General features: G+C 44.2%; 1 long non-coding RNA gene across 1 annotated transcript in view; it reads left to right on the plus strand.

Moving 5' to 3' along the window:
• The window catches only part of LOC310746306, a 42568-nt gene that overhangs the window by 16883 nt on the left and 8193 nt on the right, over positions 1-17492 (plus strand). Inside the window, exon 3 of the long non-coding RNA XR_014540606.1 lies at positions 15087-15429. This is a non-coding gene — a long non-coding RNA (uncharacterized lncRNA). The remainder of the gene's footprint in view (positions 1-15086; positions 15430-17492) is intronic.

Below are 17492 nucleotides of genomic sequence, written 5' to 3' on the forward strand. Positions count from 1 at the left end.
GTGAGCGTGCAGACGAGTGGTGGCCATGGCGATGTGTGCTATTTTCATTGGCGGGCAGGCTGTATAGCATAGGTAGGCAAACTAAGGTCCGCGGGCCGGATCAGGCCCAATTGCCTTCTGGATCTGGCCCATGGACGGTCTGGGAAACGTCGGGCGGATCGCAAGCACACACGTTCTTTCCCTCTCCCTTACACGGCGGTGGTGGCGGCTGTGCCTCCTCCCTCCCTCCTCCTGGCTTCTCCTCGCCCTGCATAGAAGAGAAAGGGGGCTGGGCTTTGTTGGTGCCAGCAGCAGCACTCAAATGGCCGCCATTTTAAGCAGCCCCTCTCCAGAGCCCTTTCGCACGCCGCTCATCGTCCCTCCGCCACTGCCAGCCCCTGCCGCTCACAAGACACAGGTGAGCAGCCACCGGGGCTTGTGGTGCTCTTGCATCTTTCCCGCCAAAAAATATAGTCCAGCCCCCCACAAGGTCTGAGGGACAGTGGACCGACGCCCTGCTGAAAAAGTTTGCTGACCCCTGCTGTAGAGCGATTGGTGGCGGTGACCCTCCCCTCAAAAAAGCTCAACAACCTTGGGCAATTCCCCCCACCCTTTTTGCTGCAGTTCCAAAAAATAGGTGTCGTCTTATACATTGGGGCGTGTTATACACGAAAAAATACAGTATATTCTAGAAAAAAGCTTTCTTACAAATATTTCATATCTGGTTTTTCATTATCAAGTGAATGGTGGCATGGAATCTTTGAACTGCTCTTTAAGTTTCTCCTGGCTAAATACCTTTGGATGAGATTTTCAAAAAGAAATTAGCAAGACTTACAACAGCCAGTAGGATATGCACTATGTGTTGTCAAGTTCAGCTCCTTCTTTCCGTATAGAACAATTAACCACACACAAACACACAAACGCTTAGTGCAAGTTTTGTGTCAGCTTTCCTGTGAGTCTAATTTCTGCATAACCCTGACCTAACTGACTAATGTCTGCAGCTGGCAAGTCCTGCACTCTTTTGGCCTCCTGTGACATGCTGGCATATGAGCAATTCCACCAGCAAGAGGTAATTAAAGTCTGCTAATACATAGAGCAATAGCACAGCTTTCACTGTAAGGTTTGGCTGTTAAAATAGATAGCACCTTCTTGTGGAAACTGTGTGTCCAATGTGCGTCTCAGAAACAGACTAACAAAGCCATTATCTACAACGCAAGATTGGTTAAATTATTTAAAAACCTTAATTTCCCTCTGATAACCATATCTATTTTGCATTCCTGCAGATGTCAGTGTAGTATAAAAAATACATCTTGAAATGAAAGGCTTTCAATTAGTAAAAGGCAAGGTGTCAGTACCTTTCTCTGGATACTGAGGTATGGAAACATGTGGTATGAATCTGGACCATTGCACTCAATAGCAGCAAGGAACATCTGATCTATAAGGTGATCAAGTAGAAGGGGAAACTGGGCTGCTCTGCCACAAGAGTGTGCAGAAGAGGAAATGTCTGCAGGCACAGATTGTTTCATCCCTGCATGATAAAGTGCACTTGGAGGAATTCAACCTTCTGCCCAGTTACTAGAGGTGCAGGGACTTTGTTGGTCTTTGCATCCAGTCAAGAAGATTGCATCAAATAAAGCAGTTACTCAGGCCAAGAGTAACATAGATATAGGAAAGGAAGATACAAGCATTTCTGGTTGCAGACTGTATCGTATTCAGGCAAAGTGAATTAACCATAAGCTGCCCACTTTACAGCTCACCCTCCAAATTCCTCCCTCCTTCCCTGTTTTCTTTTATACCCTGCTGCAGGCAGGTACAATTTATCATACAAAACAAAGTGGGGAGGCATGTTGTTAGCAAACCTCACAGCTTGAATAAATTTGACTGAAGTAATCACTTATGGTTTCTGGAGGTATAAGGCTTTATTCATGCAGACATGTACAGGATGAGTGGAGATTAAAAAGAGAAAAATAGCAGACATTTGTCTCAAGTTGGAAAATAACAATAAACAAAATGGTTCAGCATTTAGTAGTGGAGGTAACTTAAACACAGAGGCTCTAAGCAAGAGCTGGCTAGATCACTACAAACTCAAGAGAAGGAAATATATTTGCTTTTCTCTAACAGACCCCCCACAAAATCCAGAGGGAAAACTACTGTTTTTCTCAAGAAGTGCCAAATTTCATTTCTGCCTGACATGTTTTGGAAAATTTTATTTCTTTATGAACTTTTCTCAATGCTGACATCTTTGCATATGGGATTCTTGGTTCTTAAGCACACAGTTTGGAGAAACTTTGTCACTAGAAGCCTCTGCCAGCTGCAGATATTTTTGTGAAAGGGTAGTCTGGTCACAGTGATCTATGCTGGATTACTCCATTTGTATTATATGTGGGGTTCCCCTTGAAGATCTCCACAATGACTTGGAAGCTTCAATTGATACAGAATATGACTAGCAGGGCTTGGAATGATGCAGCCAGGTTTGTGCAGATCCTGCCAATCTCAAAAAAAGTTACAGGATCTGAAGAGGAGTTGGGTCGCCCATTGAAAGTAGGGGAAAACAATAATGAAAATGAATGAAATAATGATGAAGAATGGATGTGCTAGTAGCTTAATAAGTAATAGAATCAAGTTGTTCGTTACATAAATGAATGGAATAGATGGATGGGGGCTGGGAGTACTTTTTACATCCGAAAAGCTATTGGAGCTACTGTGACTCGATTTGTAAGGCTTTGGTCTATTGATGGGAATATTAAACTGGACTGAGTAATTGAAGCATAGATGGAGCCTTAAGGGTTAGAGAGAAAAGGACTGAAGCTGTTTTAAACCTAAATTAGGAGGGAGAAAATGTATGGTGAAGAAGAGGGCCTTTTCCTGCTCCCCCCCCCCCCCCAGTATCTAAAGAGCAGGTCCCTTTACATCCGCAAAGCGAAGCAGTTGACATAGCAAGTGAATAGAGGAGCAGCTGGGTCTCCCTAGGAACACCTTTTTCAGAGTAGCAAAGTAGCTGGAAACATCACCAGCCTCTTAGGGGACATGGCAAGATGATCAGTAAATAGCAGGTCACTTTTCATGTGATGCCTTTTGAAACGAGACAGCTTTTCTTCTAACGCCAGCTGCACTTTCTCTGCACGAAGCCACCTATCTTTTGAAGATGCTGGCACACATGACAAATCCTGTTCTCGCCAGCCAAGTCTTGCAGCTGGGATAACCAAAAGCCCTAACTTTGCTAACTGGAAGGGCACAGATTTAGAAGCAGGGCAAAAGAATATTCTAATCTACTCTGATTAATCAGGCACTAATAATGGGCCACAACCCGTCTTGGTCCATTCCTGTTGTCTTCAGAAACATGGCAAACATGTTAGGGAACATCTTCAGCAGATGGTACAGGAAGGCATTTACCAAGGCCCCATTTATTTAAGTGAGTCCACCCCAAAGTGAGAGCATGAGCCACAGTCTCCTTGCTGCCACCTGGAATGGGGAAAAGTTGGGTTGAAGGCAGTGGATGCCCACATCATGTTCTTCCTGGCTGCATGCAAAAATGTGTGTCTGGTAAGGGTGGGTCTACTACGAAGCTAATGGAGCTTAAGCTTCAGGGCCCCAGAAGGGACTTTAGTCCACATGGCTTAAAGTTTTTTGGTCTAGTAGACCTGATTCACAATAAGAAAGCCCAGGGGTGGAGCCTACCTGATTTTGAGCTCAGCCCAGAGGTTTTGACAGTTTGGTTGGTTCTTTTTTTGGGGGGGGGGGAGATAGAGGAGTCAGAGTGAGTTAGAGACAGGGACAATACTGAGAGGGAATAGAGTGACAGTGTTTCAAATATATTTTAAAACTTGTTTGTGTTTGAAATAAACTTTAATCTTCATTGTTAGCCCTACCTGACTGAGACTCAACACTTCACTGGGGAACCCTGGGTTTTTTCCACAAAATTGGTGGCAGCGGAAGAATAAAGTAGTGGTATACAGGTCAATAGTCCATGAAACAACCGGGGGCTCTGTACAAACACCACAAGTGGGTCTAAGCGTTCAAATTTAGGAATGCTAGATTTATCATGCACAACATTCAGTAACTCTCACAGTTTTGGTTTGGTCATACTTTCTCCTTTCCTCCTCCACATGTGACAGCTTATGGATCAATACATGCCATTGCTCTCAAATACATAGAAATATCGATTTTGCACCACTGTGGTCTTCTACTTTGCTTCATACTGATGAACAGAATTGAACGTCGTGTCACAGTAAATGAAATCCACTCTTGATCACTGTTCAATTTTATTTATTTTTACTCTGCTGTCTTATCTATACAAGCATTCCCTACCAGCTTCTCAACCTGCCTATACATGTTTTAGACTGCAATCCTTTACCCATTTACGTGGCATCAAACACCACTGAACTCAGTTGGACTTCTGCCTGAGCAAGGATTGTGTTAGGTTGTGCCGTCAGTTTCCCCTGCAACTACCGTGCTATTCTGAACCCTCATCTTATTTTAAGCAAGGGGGTGTCTGTTGCTAACTTGTCCATGATTCACTTCATTTAAAAAATGCATCTGGGTCGGTGGCTTAATGTTACAGGCAAAAGGAAACCCCTGGAAAGGAAGTGGCGATGTCTTCTGTGCTTGAGGCTGCTGGTGCACTTACAAGAGATTGTTTCTGTCCACCACGCCTGGTGAACTTGGTGGACAAGCAGAGGCCTTACCTGTCTCTGCTTGCTTGAGTGAGCCTTTGTTCCTCCAAAGGGATGTCTTTTTGGCACACCTTTTTCCAGTGCTTATCTATACTATAATGCACTAGAAGGTTGGGGTATGGTTGTGTATGAAATGAAGCCTCCAATATAGATTACCCAAACTACCCTAGTGTCACAGATTGGGCAGGGTAGGCAGAAAACTCTCCGACAGAAAAGAGGCAGAACCGAGCCTAGCTTCCTTGACTCACAATCATGGAACCTGTAATGGCCCCCACGCCCTTCTACAGTGGTTTCCCAAGCTCCCTTATGTATGTTGAGCTGGGACTGTAGCTTATTCCTTCATCCCCACAGCCTTCTCCTCCCTTCTGAGTGTGTGAGTCACTGCTGTCTTTTGGTCTCCTTTTTTGATTCCTTCACAGCGCCAACCATTGCTGAGCAGTGGAGCTACTGCAGCCTCTCCAGGGCACCTTGTCCTCCCATCTGTACATTCACCCCTGGTGTGAGCACTTGCTGATGCTGGGAGAGACATGGAGCTTCACTAAGCTGAGAGCTACATTAATCTCAGCCATACTGGGCCAGCACTTTGCTTGTAGCAATATGCTCATTTTGCATGTTGTAAAAGTGTTTTTTACACACACATGCACACATCATGGGTTATTTATTTCTATCTCTAAGAAGATGGTGGAGTCAGTCAAAAATGTTTAAGATGCGTTGATTCCATTGAGTCAAGATTGTCTGGCTATGTTTTATCTCGCCATAAAAGTTAGAAGTACTGTATTTTTTGCTCTATAAGGCTTGCTTTTTCCCTCCTGAAAAGTAAGGGGAAATGTGTGTGTGTCTTATGGAGCGAATGCAGGCTGCGCAGCTATCCCAGAAGCCAGAACAGCAAGAGGGATTGCTGCTTTCACTGCGCAGCGATCCCTCTTGCTGTTCTGGCTTCTGAGATTCAGAATATTTTTTTTCTTGTGGTCTGGTGTGTCTTATAGAGCGAAAAATACGGTAATTCCATGGATTGCGTTGACAGCATGAAGTGTGAAACTCTACTCGTGACAGAGCTCGGTGTTAAGACTTGACTGACTCTGCACTTAAGATGGGTCACACACCACCAATGATGCCACCAAAGCAGGGCAAGTCCGGTTGTTACGCTGCACCCACATAGCAAGCAGATATGCCAGCAAAGACAGCTATGACCCGATGTTTATTCTTAATTATTTGGAAAAGCGCTCAGAAATATTTGGATGGGAATGAGCACCTTCATGATTTTGCCGTGAAGCAATCTCTCAAAGGGCTCATTACTGGACAGGAGTGCAAGTTATTCAAAAAGGTATGGTTTATATTGTGGCTGTGCATGTCAGCAGCCCTACGGGAGGCAAGTAAATAAAAGGACAAAGGAACCCATCATGAACTTACTTTGAGCTATATTTCCAACTGAAAATGGAAAGCATTCAAAAGCATCCATTAATAAATATCAGTTATATTTCAGATCCTGTTAGAGCACTTCAGTCTGTAGCCTTGAAACCTGAAGCAAGAATGAGGTTAATGCTTTGTGTTCAGACAGTTGCCCTAGAAATGGATAAATATTTCACATTAACTTGCGTTCTTCTGCCAATTTTTTGTCAGAGGGACCAGGGTTCAGAGATGTAGCATTTGTGAATTACCAGGAGTGAATGTTCTCTTGCTTTGACCTTTGGAAATGGCTCCAGAGTGATTGGCTGGCTATCCTTACCCTTTCCCCAGAGGGCAGCAAGGTTGTAAATATAAGAGCTATGGAACAGCCAGATAATCAAATTGAGACTCTTCCACTGCAATGCAGGGTTGTCACAAGAAAGTGAAATCTTATCCTCAGCAGAGGCTGCCTTTCAAGAGCACTCTGGCAGTCGCTGTAATTGTCTACTCCAACAATGTGTACAATTGCACCACATAAGGAGACTTGTGTGTGCATTTCTAAAATTTAGTACCTCAAAATACGGTGCCATTTCCTATTTGAAGTGTTGGGTGCTGTAAGCAGGAGAGGAAAAAACAGCCCCCCAGCCTCTCAGAAAAGATGAATGAAGGAGTTCCAACTCACTCATAATGCTTGTTGCTCCATCAAAGAACAGCATGAGTAGTGGTGGTGGTGTTTTTTACAAAAATGTAGCTGCCTAGCCAAAGCAAAGTACTATAAGACAGTGGTGTATCCTTATAGTTTGCAGTTTGTTCTGTTTGTCTTATGAAGTGTATCTCTTTAGAAATGGATGGGGGAACCTGCAGCTCTCCAGTTGCTGTTGGACTCCAACTCCCATGATTCCCAGATAGCACAGCCAATAGAGCTGTAATCGAAAACCATGTGGAAGGACACTGATTCCCTGTCACCACTTTAGAGTCTCTGTAGTCTGACCCTTAGGGATAGGCTTCCCACTATTCTCAGGGAGAAATGGAAGGATGAAGATTGAGAAAGAAGGAGTATGGAGTATAGACAATGTAACACCCATTTTTAAAAGGGATCTGGGAGAATCCAGGAAATAACAGACTTGTTAGTGTAATGTCTGTCCCTGGAAAACTGGTGGAAAGTATTGTTAAAGCATATAGAAGAACAAGCCGTACTGAAGCAGAATCAGCATGGCTTCTGCAAGGGAAAGTCTTTTCTTGCAAACCTGTTAGTTATTTGAGAGTGTATACAGGCATATGGATAGAGGTGATTAGGGATATGGAGTCCAGCAACATTTTGTAGGCCATAGGTTCCCCAGCCGTGCTTCAGGGGAAGCTTATTTGATAGAGCACATGCTTTCAAGGCAGAAAGTCTCAGGTTCAAATCTAGGCATACCTAGGTAGGGGTGGCAAACCCGGGACATGCACTGCCTGTCAGTGTAGACAGTAGAGAGCAAATGGACCAGGGGTTTTACCCTTTGTAAAGCAGGCTTCCTAGCACTGAGAAACCCCAGCTCACCTTGTTGTAGACTGCCGTCCCCTTAGCTTATCCTTAACCCACCAGTGGATTCCTGTAACAGAAGAATCCCATAAGTTCATAGCTTTTATCGTTCCAGAAATGTTATTCCCATGCAAAAAAAATTGATTTGGCTTCCGCAGCATCTGCATCCCATAATGTAAGGTGTTCAACATCTGGAGAAAGCGGGTGCATTAAATTTTTCCAAAATTACATTCTGGTGTGCAGCAAGGATGAACCTGAGCATGGCACAATTAAATAAGGCGTCCTATAAGAGTTTCAGTAATGTGGGCGCTATCAACGGGGCAGAATGTCAGTTTTAGACAGACACGGTGTAATTTGTAAAGCATTCTCAGGCGGGCATGCTGCCAAAATAAGACCTAGCAAAAGCCATTTGTGAAGCACAAAGATCAACTTCGATCCTTCTTGGGGCTGAGCAAGTCCTGCTCAGAGCTAGTGCAGCAGTTTGCCATTGACAGCCCCTTTGTGAAATTTGAGGGGGATGCAGAGTGCCAAGAGTTTTAAGGAGATCCAGTGTTCCATTTCCACCAAACAGACTTTAAGCCCTTTTCACCTTAAGAAGCAAGCAGTTGTCGCTGAAGATGCATGTGAGTGTGTCAATTCAGCTTTTTTTTGGGGGGGGGGATTACCATTAGCATTCCAACCTCTTCCTGACTCAGGAGAATCTTGTTCAGGCTTCTATAAAAAGAAGTTTCGGCATATTTTTGGGCAGTCAGGCATTTTATTATTTATTTGTATACACCAGTCATCCCTTCCCTCTTCAGTACCTGAGAAGCTGGTCAAGCCAGCCCAAGCATTGCTAAATGGGCTGCAAAATGTGTGGACTTTGAGACCCTGATTCTTCCTGGAGCTCAGAATGTGACTTCAGGTAGTTTATCTTGCCATTTATACCCAGGGCCTGCTCAAAGTATTTTGCCGCTTGAGGCAGAGGACAGCTCCTCTAACCCTGCAGTTCCTCTTACAGAAGCCAACCAAAGTGCCAGCTGAATGTTACTTTAACACTGGTGATGGGACATTGTCCTCTATCACACCTGAGGATAGCAAGAAGACTTAAGTCATGTGGCACACACAGTTCTTTCCTCCCAACCTCACCAGCCTAAGACAGCTGCCTCACTTTGCCTAATGGCAGGGATGGCCTTGCTTGTACCTCACTCTTGAGGATGAAGTTGCATCTGGTGATGATGGAGAAGCTGTCACTGAACAGGTTGCTGCAGGGATTTATGGGTAATCTAGGTTTCCCACGGACAACCACTGTGAGAACAGGATACTAGACTAGATGGGCCATTAGCCTGATCCAACACACTCATCATATATTCTTAGAAAACTGTCACATTTTATTGTATTTGGTGCCTTGTTTTGTTTTTGTGTGCCTATTGTGCCTGGGGGGTCTCAAAAGCCGGAAGGAGCCTAGGACTTTCTGGACCTCCGAGAGGGCCACACAGCACCATAATAAAGCGAAGTTTTGTCTTGGAGCCTCCTTGCCCACTGCAAGCTACAAAACAGGCAGCTCTCCATCCACAGCTGTGCAGGAGAAACTGTGTTCCTTGCACAAGAAAACCACTTAGAAGCTTGAACCCACAGCTTGGGAAATGCTTTTTCTGCTTTTAAAAGGAGGGCAAGCAATAGGATTGTTTCTCTGTTAAGATAACTGTACTTCAACCGGCATGATAGCAGGGGCATAATTAATGTTTACTTATAATCAGCATCTTTCTGTGCCAGCAATCATGGCAGGCTGAAATGAAGCAGGAGAGAGGAGAAGCCCTGCTGCTTTCAGCTGTCTGGAGCAATAATTACACAGTGCCACAGCACCTCTGGGAGTCTGGCACCATTTATCCTCCCCGCCTCTCCTCATTGGTTGCCTGCCACGAGGCAATCCTGAGAGCAGCCAATCCATGCCACCGTTTTCATACAAAAGGTGGAGAGAAATGTGGGGAGGAAGAAAGGCTCCTCTTGCTCTTATCTACAGGAAAAGGCTTGGGCCGGTGCTTTATAAGCGAGGTTAAAATAGAGCACCAATCAGAGAGGTAACAGCGTAACCAGGCTCCTTAATCTTGCATAAATACCAGGGAGATGCGAGCGAAGGAGAGGAGGGAGGAATAAATGTCTCCTGTAGGGTTTTCTCCAGAGAATAATTATTAGCTAGGCACTGAGCAGATTGAACCGGGAACAAGGCTGCTTAGCATTCATGCCCTGGCAGCTCAGGCACAGAGTCACCAGCTCATTTGAATGCAAGTGTGGGTCTACCCCTCCCCTCCTCTTCCTCCGCCTGCAGTGAAAACGGCACCATCCTTATTCTTTCCCCCTGGACAGTGATGGATAAAATCAATAGCCTTCTAATCTGCAGCCTAGGTGCAGTTTCATATGCATTGTAGCTGAGCAGCGATTTCTAAAGCACAGCAACATCCTGTTCGTTCTTGAGTGTTATCGGTGGCGGTGAGAGAGAGGTAGTGGTTGTCTTTTTAGAAATGGCAAGAGTTGCTTCCTTAGGGGCAATTGTGGTTTCCTCCTGTCCTCCTTCAGCAGTTAACCTAATTTGCCATTCTTAGTCATGCTACTCCCACGCTGGGCTCTCCAGTGTTGCAGGAAGACACCCTTCTTCTTCGTCACCAGGGGTAGCAAAGGCTCTTCAGAGGAATCAGCACCAAGATGGATCTTTCAGCACCTTTGGGGAAAGAACAATGGTTTAAACAGGGTCAGTGGGATAGAGAAATTCCTAGGCACCACAGCATACATTTTTTTGGTCATGAGCCTTCTACAGGTCAGTGGTTGACCTACATTTTGGGGGCCCTGAAGCTTGAACTGCTATGGGTCCCCCTTTGTGACCAGCAATCAGGTCTGAGTAACCACAGTTATTTTCTTCATTGGGTTGTTCCATGACAGATCATCACAGTTTATTTATTTTTAAATTAACTACTACATCTGAGATTTTGAGAGAAAAAATTGCTGTACTGGATTATTTCACATGTCAAAGTCACTGGTACAAATTTTTTTTTCCTATGCCTTATAGTTTTCAAGTTATTGAGGGGGGGGCCTAAAATTAGGGAAATGTTATATACATGCATGATGCATCATAGAATGGTCTGAATTGTGTGACTCAGGTCTTTACCCCCCATAAATTAAGCAATGTGGACTAAAGTCACTTCTGGGGCCCCTTCAGGATTAGAGGCCCTGAAGCATAAGCTTCATTAGTTTCACAGTACCAAGGCAAATGCCCAGGACCCAATTCTGTGCTGCCCTGAATGATGCTACAGAAAATCAGCAAAAGTTCTTCCTGGCGCAACTTCAGAGAATACTTCTTCACATACCTCATGGTTAAACTATGGATTTCACTCTCCCAAATGTTGATGATGTTGATGATGCCCAGCTTGGATGGCTTTGAAAGAGGATTAGACAAATTCATGGAGGACAAGGCTCTCAGTGGCTACTAGTCACAATGGCTATATTCTGCCTCCACAGTCAGAGGCAACATGGCCCTGAATTCCAGTTGTTGAGAATCACAAGTAGATAGAGTGCTCTTGTGCACGGGTCCTGCCGGTGGACTTCCCATAGGCTTCTGGCTGGCCACTGTGAGAACAGGATGGAGGACTAGATGGGTCACTGGCCTGATCCAGCAGGCTTTTATTACCTTCTGGTGCTCTTACTTTTAGATGTCTTTTGAAAACCACCTTGTGTCGGCAGGCCTTTTCAGTTGGATGGGGTTTAGGTGATTGGCCAGTTACGGCATTTATATTTTTGATATGTTTACTGTGATTTTATATTTGCTCGGGCATTATCTACATGAGTTAGCAGTATATAACTATTATTAAAAATAAATGTGCAACACACTGAACCAAGCCCCTAAACAATTGTTTCAGAGGCCCTGAGGTATCCCCCCTATGACTTCAAGGAAACTGCACTGCCAACTCCTTTCCCCCACCCCGGGTTTCCCCTGAGACTCTTGTTGCAGCAAATTTCAAAAAGCCCATGAAAAATGGCCCTGTCCCCATAGTCGGAGTCATCAAGAATCTCAGGTTTCCGAGGCATTAAAGGGGAATAATTATGCTGCGAATAACAGCTTAGCAAAGGTTTTGCAGCCTTTGGGGGAAACAAAAGGCTTGAGCTGGGAATGAAGACTCCTTCCCTTATGAGAAAAATGCAGCTCCCTAGAATAGATCATCCTGGTTCCACACCAGCAATAAGCATATGATAGAGGGGAGAAATGTGTTAACTGAGCATTCCACATTTATTTTACACAGAAAAAAGGTACCTTCCTCCAAGGGTCTTCTGCTGGTTCCCTCACTGCGAGAAGTGAAGATACAGAGATGCAGGCAGAGGGCCTTCTCAGTAGTGGCACCCTCCCTTTGGAACACCCTCCCTTCAGATGTCAAGGAGATAAAGAACTATTCAACTTATAGAAGACATCTGAAGGCAGCCCTGTATTGGGAAGCTTTTAATGTTTGATGCTTCATTGTGTTTTATATAGTCTATAAGCCACCCAAAGTGGCTGGGGAAACCCAGCCAGATGGGCGGGGTATAAATATGAAATTATTATTATTATTACTATTATTGTTATCACTACTACTATTAGTAGTAATGTTCTTTATATTGTAGTACAGTACCATTTACTATAGTAGGAAACAGCAGGTATTAAAAGTTATTTCAATATATGGGCACCCCCATTAATGGAGAGTATCACACACTTTCAAACAACAGTGTTCAGCTTGTGCATGTTTTCAGTTAAACAAGAAAATCTCTCTGCTGTCGTCCCTTTCCCCCTGCAGACAAAGTTTGGAAATACAGATTTAGGAGATACAGTGGATTGCAGTTCTGGGACTTTTCTCAAAGCAAGAGCAATGACATAATCTGCAGGAGCACCAGGATACTTGAAGGAATCTCCTTGCCTTGACAAGTGAATGAGGTGATAAGGAGGCTTTCAAGTTTCTTTGAGACATATTAGCAGAGCCATAAAGCAGGGGTGGGGACTCTCTGAGCCTCCAGATGTTTCTGAACTACAGTTCCCATCATCCTTGGCCATGCTTGAGGCTGGTGGGAGTTGTATTTCAGCAATATCTGGAGGGCCAAATGTCCTCCACACCTGCCAGCAAGCTAGGAGGAAAATAATTAAGCAGAGACAGGATACTTTTTTTCCTTTTATTTCATGGAGGTCTAACTTCATGTTAGCAGTTTACGTGGTGATGCTTATTTGCAAGATTGTTTTCATTTCTAATTAAAAGCTGAAAGGTTTCATTTCAGCTGGCTAAGATCTTTTGTTAAAGCTCAATGTGTTTTACAAGCTGAACCTATGCAGTTAGAAGTAAGTACCACTGAGTTCAAAGGAGCTCAGTCCCGGAAAACCATGCATAGGATTGCAGTCATGCTGAATCTAAGAAACTAGGTAGTGTGCTATGTTCTGTTGCTCTTTGAAGTTTCTGTGTGGTAATGGATCAACACAGGTGCCTGAATTTTTGGGCTTGCTAAGGGGGCTGTTGTAATGAACTCCACCACAGACTGCCCTAGAGGAGTAGAAAGAAAACACTAGGACTAAACAGCCCTGCAAAATCAGGCAGGCACAATAAGGGAGGAGCTGGTCCCATGTGAAGTGAGATCCTGTCAAATCACGTTTGTCAGTAGTGGAAATTCTGAATCACAGAAGAGTCTTGAATTTTCAAAGCCAGAGGACATCACATCTCCTTACTTTGTTGAGGTTTTAAAACTGCTTGGGAACAACTGGCTTTAATGAAAAACAAAGTTAGTAGGTACCAGATGTTTTCTGTGCCTTAAAAAGGAATGCAGCTGTCTGCTCAAAAGCAAAATTCCTAGCAGTGGAAAAGCTTCTGCAGAAGCAGTTAAAAGTAAGGACCCCTGACAGTTAAGTCCAGTCGCAGACAACTCTGGGGGTGTGGCGCTCATCTCGCTTTACTGGCCAAGGGAGCCGATGTTTGTCCACAGACAGATTTCCGGGTCATGTGGCCAGCATGACTAAGTCACTTCTGGTGAAACCAGAGCAGTTCACGAAAATGCTGTTTACCTTCCCGCCAGAGCGGTACCTATTTATCTACTTGCACTGGCTTGCTTTTGAACTGCTAGGTTGGCAGGAGCTAGGACCGAGCAACGGGAGCTCACCCCATTGCGGGGATTCGAACCGCTGGCCTTTTGATCGGCAAGCCCAAGAGGCTCAGTGGTTTAGACCACAGCACCACCCGCGTCCCGCAGCAGCAGTTAGTACATCAGAAATGCAGTTAAAAGTTAGGATTCTGTCAAAACAGAACTTACCCTTTTTCCTTGTTCCTTACAACCAGCCAAGGTGAATCTCTGCCTGTCATTGACTCTGACCCCATCTGCTGTTGGTCTCCCTGCCTTCTGCCCTGCTAGTCTCAATGGGCACCAGCCCTCACTCTTGTGTAGTGAGACCTGGAACAATGTATTGGGCAAATTGGGAGCCAACTAAGCTCTATGCACAAACGCATGTGCAGAACCCAGATACTGAGACAGACAGAGATAGGAGAAGCAACTTAGGAAGGCAGAATCTTGAGTGAAGAACAGTGTATAGGTATAAGGAGCAAGCCTATGCACAAGAAGCGGGTGGAAAACACTGTGGCATAAGTTAAGCAGGGCTGCCGCTGCTGCACTAGCTTAGCCTGCCAGAAGGAAAGCAAGCCTTTAAAATAGTGTTTCACTCCAGGCTGCCAGCCAACATGACCAAGCTGAGTGAGACTTGGGATCCAGCTTAAATCCTCCTCCCTTTCTTACTGGTTGCTCTTTCCCTGGAAAAGCTGCTCTTTGCCACTGAATCAGAGCAAACATCAGTCCACGGAAAACCACGTAAAAAGCATGATTTGGAACAAGGAAATGGCAGGCTGGCAAAGGGTTTGTCCACAATTCCTCTTGTCTCACTGCTTTCATCCAGAGAAAACTGCTCCTTAGCGTTCAAACAGCAATTTTGGTTTTTCCGCAAATTATCATTTGTTCTGATCTATCGCTAAAGAGCAGGGCAAGGGGAAAACCACTCAGACCATGCCTAGAAAGTGTGGGTCAGGGGGAAAGCTGATCGGACCCATCTATTCTAGGCATGGCACAAGCAAAGTGTGGCTGAGCCCAAAGGGTTAATCACTCACTGCTTCTTAGTTTAAAATACCCCACACAAGCTGCTTTTCTCATTTTATGAGACATTCCTGCAGTTCTGTTATACTAGTTTGTGCATAACATGCAGTCAGCCATTTTGATAAGGAGGACTATACCTCTTGATAACACTTGAGAGGTCTATAGCGCCCTTGCTTGCTTTTGAGGTTCCAGTGTAGGTCTGGTTGGCCACTATGGGAACAAGACGCTGGACTAGATGGAACTTTGGTAGATCTTTATACCTATATGAGGTTTTTTTTTAATGAAATCTATGAATATCTGTTAGGATCTTCTATGACTGAAGCCAAAGGCAATTTAGATAAGAGTCTAATTTTAAACTTATCCTAAGATTACTAGATATTCAGTTTGCAGTCCTATATACACTTTCCTAGGAATGTGCCATGGGCTAGGAGTCAGCTTCGCCTGCTGAACAGCAGCCTGAAGGGGGAGAAGGCAGAGTGACTCCACCTGCAGCTGATCAGCCTTCAAGGACACAGAGGAGAAGGCCCTGATGAGAACCAGCTGGCTTCAGCCTTCTTAAGCAGAGCTTCCAGCAGCAGTCAGATGCTGAAGACAATGCTTGTAGTTCCTGGTATTGCCTTGCTGTTACCTGCTCATCCTGACCCACTGATCATTGGATGACCTGACCTGACCTCTGGACTGTTTGACCATGTGGATTGCTGTTCGCCCAAGCCTAGGACTGGACCTGACTTCGTATGCTGTCTCGGCCTCCAAGTAAGTACACCTCAGACTCTTCTGGTTGACTGGCCTCCCACTCCACTGAGCTCTGCACGTTGTTGCTCAGCAGTGAGACTACGACAGGATGAGTCTCGATGAGCTCAATGGAGTTGACTTCTGAGTGCACATGCCTAGGATTGTATTGTAAGAGATTTTGTTTTATTGCTACTGACCCTCCACAGTTATTTGCCCATAACAAGGGTATATTAAAATGAATTTCTTTTTATTTTTCTGTTACTAATGGAAGAATAGGCTCTTTATGCAATCAAATCTCCAGTTAATATAATTAGCAAAATAATGCTTGCAGCTGCCTGAACATAAAGTATTTGACATTATTGATTTTATCGAGTGGTTCCGCCCCCCCTTTATCAAGTGTTTTTAAGTAGATTGATCACCCCTTACCAAAGATCTTGGCATGTAGGAGTCTTTTTTAAGTAAATTGTTACTGTATGAAATTATACATCTCTTCAAATTGAATATAGGGGTATAATACACTGACAGCAGGTTTATGGATGGTACATAGTAAATTAGCATAAAATGAATTTGCATTGCATTAGGATAATGATTGCCCATTCATCTTTAGTAAAAGAGAGCCATTTTGATCGTTTTAAATAAGGAAAGAGAGAGTTGTTCCAAGTACATTTGTGATCAGTTAAGTGTCTCTCGTTTCCAGCCCAGGCTCATTAGAAGGCAACTGCAGGACTTGCTCAAGCCCTTTTTACACTGTCTGCAGGCAAAGCAGCAAATTCGGGGCGCTTGCCAGGCAGTGCACATTCCTGCCGACATTCTCAATGAGGAGATTGTACAAATAAGGAAACAAACAATCTCCAGTCACACTGACTTTCAGGGCAGGCAAAATAGCAGGTGGGCGGCTGAAGACATGCAGGAAAATCTATCCGTGCTTACCAAAAAGGGGAAAGGAATGACATGAGTGGTTTGAGAGAGCGAAAGCGCCAAAAGCTGTATCAAAGTCCTGGAAAAGATAACTAAAAATAGTTTGGAACTGGAAACTGCAACATGATTTACAGACCAATCCTCTGCACGTTTACTCAGAAGTAAGTGCTGCTGAGTTCAATGGATTCGCATACTTTTGAATTCCTTTTGCACCACTGTGGCCAAGTTGCAGGGGTGCTTCATTCTCCTATTTGAAAGCAAAAGCATAAGTGGCCTGCCTTTAAAGCACACACATCCCAAAGAATCCTGGGAACAGCAGTTTACAGAACTGCAACTCCCAGCATCCTTAACGAACCAGTTCTCAAAATTCTTGGGGGGACAGGAAAATGTGTTCTACATGTATGGTGTGTGGACAGACTCTGGCTCAGTTGGGCCTTAAGCTGCTAACAGAACAGCTCATTGTGTTTATAACCACCAGGTCCTGCTATAGATTTTTATTCTATTTATTTTTTATTAAAGTTATGTACTTTAGGAAGTAGGTCGAAGGTGGTCAAAGGCTTAGTGGCTGCTTCTTTTACTGCTGGGCTGTTAAGAAGACATGCAGTTGGGAGTGTGTTATCCAGGGTATTTGAGTGTCCCCTAGTTTGTCTTGTGTTTCTTGTGTCAGTATGGTTGTTGTTTTTAAATAAGTCTGTTAGGTGGTTTAAGCCTTTGGCTTGCCATGTTTTTGTTTGGATGTTTTGTGCTGCGTGTTGGAATAGTGGCTACTTTTTCCTTCCACGCTTTAAGCATGGACTGTGTGGACCTGTTTAGTGATTTGGGGGATTTTCCTTAGTTTTTCTTTTGGAGGATTGGGTATGTTGTTGTAGGGTGTTTTCAATTGTCACTTGTCTCCATGTGCACCCATCATTTTGTTTTGTTTTCTAGGATGTATGGGATTACGTGTGGCACACTTGGTTAGCAAGGAAGTTGGTTTCTGGTTATTTGTACTCCTAAATATGAAGGGAGAGTGAAACTGAGGCTAGTTTGGGAATCTGCTCATCATATCCCTTATATAAGTTTATTCTTCTCTAAACTGTATCAGTTATCAAGCTGATCATTTGCAAGAATGTGTGCACATTGTCTGGGCTCTTCCTTCCTTCTTTCTCTTTCTTTCTTTTCTTTCT

This window comes from Podarcis filfolensis, assembly GCF_964270895.1.
Source record: "Podarcis filfolensis genome assembly, chromosome: 12".
NCBI classification, from domain to species: Eukaryota; Metazoa; Chordata; class Lepidosauria; order Squamata; family Lacertidae; genus Podarcis; species Podarcis filfolensis.